The sequence below is a fragment of the Octodon degus genome, unplaced genomic scaffold (assembly GCF_000260255.1).
Source record: "Octodon degus isolate 3935 unplaced genomic scaffold, OctDeg1.0 scaffold00171, whole genome shotgun sequence".
NCBI classification, from domain to species: Eukaryota; Metazoa; Chordata; class Mammalia; order Rodentia; family Octodontidae; genus Octodon; species Octodon degus.
Genome location: NW_004524747.1, coordinates 1,599,685 through 1,602,942, shown reverse-complemented (window position 1 = coordinate 1,602,942; position 3,258 = coordinate 1,599,685).

The window sequence follows — 3,258 nt, the reverse complement described above, 5'->3', positions numbered from 1 at the left end:
TGAAAAGGAAAAGGAGAACAAAGGCGGTGGAGGAGAAAGGAAAGAAGAGAAAAAGAAAACATGAGAAAGAAGGATAAAATGAAAACAAAGCTTTGTAAATAAGCAGGGGAAGAGTAGTTGCGTAGAGAGGAAGGAAATGGGGAAAAAAGAGAAACTAAGATATATCATGCATGGGTACAAATTCCCTATGCTGAATGTAATCAATATGTATATTTAAATTGTACCAATAAACTTAATATTAAAAAAAAACATTCTCCTGTAACATCATCTAACTTGGTAGTGTCCCAAATTTTGTGATCAAGGAGATTATGGGGCCAAAGAGCAAAGTGATCAATGATGTAGAGTGTGCCTAAGGAGAGTCACATGGAGAGAAAACATTCTCTCAGGCTTTCGCAGAGAGCGCATTGGCCAAGCAATGGCTGTGACTCATCCACGTGGCTGACACTGACAAAGGTTCTACAATCTGAGGTACAGGATCTCAGGATAAATCCTGAGGGTATTCCACTGACATTATCAGATCCAAAAGCTACAATTCTTCGTGCATAGGTCTTGCTTTATCTTGGTCTTAATTATTCAGCAAAAAAGTATAAAAATAAAGTGTAAAAAGTAAAGCCATGCTGTTATGTTGAGCTGTAGGGGACTCAGATCAACTATTTCTGACATTGCCAGTCAAGCAGAAGACCCAGTACTATTATGGACTACTGAACTCTTTTGGATTGTTTTGCTGAGTTAACACACCTATAATATTCAAATAACGGAACTTAGCAAAAAAAGGGTATACAGATGAATGTCCATTTTGTATCTGTGTATTCAAATTGGTTAGAATAGATATATAGTTACATTCTCTTACTGAATAAAGCAATTTGTTCTAAGGATGTTTGTAGATAGGATATCATGTCTGCATCTTGTACAGCAATTAACCACTGGGAGGAATGTATGCAATGTGTGAATTATTGAAACTGTCCTACCAATTTGATTATAAACTGTCTCATTGCTATTTGTTTATCAATAAAATTATGGAAAAAAAGAAAAAAATATTCTCCAGCACACAAAATTTCAAAGCTCTAGTCCTCTCCACACCAATTTAATTACCTATGCACCTTGGCATCCAACTTTTTTGGGTCCATCTCTTTGATATAGCCACTGTGATGTCTTAAAGAATATTGTAGCTCAATGGGTAATTTCCTTTCAAAGTAATTTTTGTATTTTAGCCAAATTTTTCCAAAATTTAGCCTTATGTAACAGTTATAATGGTAAGTCTTTCAACAAATATTTAGCAAACAAAATGTATCATGGTCCAATTCTTGTTATAAATAGATAAGGAAGATGTAATTTTCACATTCTAAATTTAGATGCATAATGTTAACTTGTAAAATAGTTTGCTTGACACAGAAAAGAGAAAAGACTAAGTTTGCTTGAGGAATTAGGATAAACTTCACAGGAGTAATGAAGTCTGAATAATCATAGCTAGTAGTGATATGCAAATTTATATTCAAACATTAGTTAGGCAATGGAGTGTCCATGGAAAGAAGCCAAGGATAGAAACAATTTTGTATCCCAGTAGAGAGATGGTAATAATGGGAACTAATGGACTAGGTGGGAAGCAGAGGAGAGTTGACACTTTTCATGTTTAACTTAGAGATAGAGTCAATAGAATAGAGTTAGTAATTTTTTGCGTATGTGATATGAGGAAGAAGAAATTATAGAGGACAAATCCTGAGTACCTGCATTGGGAAATTATCTATAGTGCTATAATATGGGATTTGAATTCTAGATGAAGGAGCAGATTTATAGAATGGGACAGTAGAAATGAAGTTTCTATGCCTGCGAAAGGATAAATACTTCAGGATGTCCATGGTTGATGAGACTGTGTGCATCAATTCTCCAATTATTTCCCTTTGGAAGTTCTGACCAAGCTGCTGAATATGTACAACGTTCCATAAAACAGCAGAAATGCACAATGCATTTGTCCAAAGCATCCAGCTTATATACATAGATATATCTCTAGAAGCAGTTTATAATTTAATTTGTTTCATCTTTGTTTTTCAATTGTTTGTACTTATTCTCTTAATTTCCCATGCATTTCTTTCTTTCTTCTTCCAATTTTGTATGTATATATCTGGTAATATGAATCACTGGTTGGAAGACAACACTGTGTATTAGAACAAGTACTGTAAAATTCATATTACTTTGTTAAGTGAAAATCCGTATCACTTATATTTTTTCTGTTTTGATTCTAATTTGTACCCTTTTAAAAAATAACATTTTTAAAAAGATATGGGCATTATTCATATTGTTCAGAGCCATTCATTTGTATTCTGGGCTGCCAAAATCATTACATATACATTAGAACAAGCACATCTGATACTAGTCTTTAATCATGTAGACATGGATAAAAACAACCATTTTAACATTAAAAAAGGATATTATACATTGTTTTTAACATATTGTATAAATTCCCTATTGTTTATTTTAGCTCTTTAAGCCATCTAGTAACAAGTTATAATTAAGTTTATTTCAGCAAATGTATACTTATGCATGAGGAGTTAGATATTTAGACATGGGAAGAAGAAATTTGAAAGGATAGCGTGGTCTTTTGTGTGAGACTACAATGGACTCTATGGATCTAGCTTGTAGAGCTTTGTTGCCTTGAGAAGACTGATATGTTGAAGAAAATAACCACCAACTTCTTAGTTTTTTCTGAGGTTGGGCCTTTGTGAATAGTGTTCTTTATTGCAAAGCTACATAGTGGAGGATTATAAGACTTAATTTTCGTTGCCAAGCGCACTGAAAAAATAATGACATATGTGTAGATGATTAATAATTTCAGCAGAAAGCAACTAAATATCTGCTAGAGAATATACCCAGAATTATTTTGCTGTAGAACATGGAACACATATATAATAAAACTAAGTGAGCAGCAGATGATAGTCTTACAAATCTTTGTTATCAGAGAGTAAATTTACAGTGAAGAAAAGGTAGAGTGACAATGAAGAAGATCTTTATTCTATATGCTAGCTCCACAATGATGATATCTTAGCTATACATTCAACTGTTTGACATTGTGTATATTCTGAGTACTCAAAACATTTGTCCATTCAAACTAGATAAAGCTACCAGGGCAGAAACAAAGAAGTCTTCTGGAATAATTTTTTCCAACAAAGTGGAAATATATTCCTAAATTTTCAGAGTCAATTTGCATAATTGTATACATGGAATCTACAAACTGTCATCTGTCCCCTTTTCTCTTTTTTTATT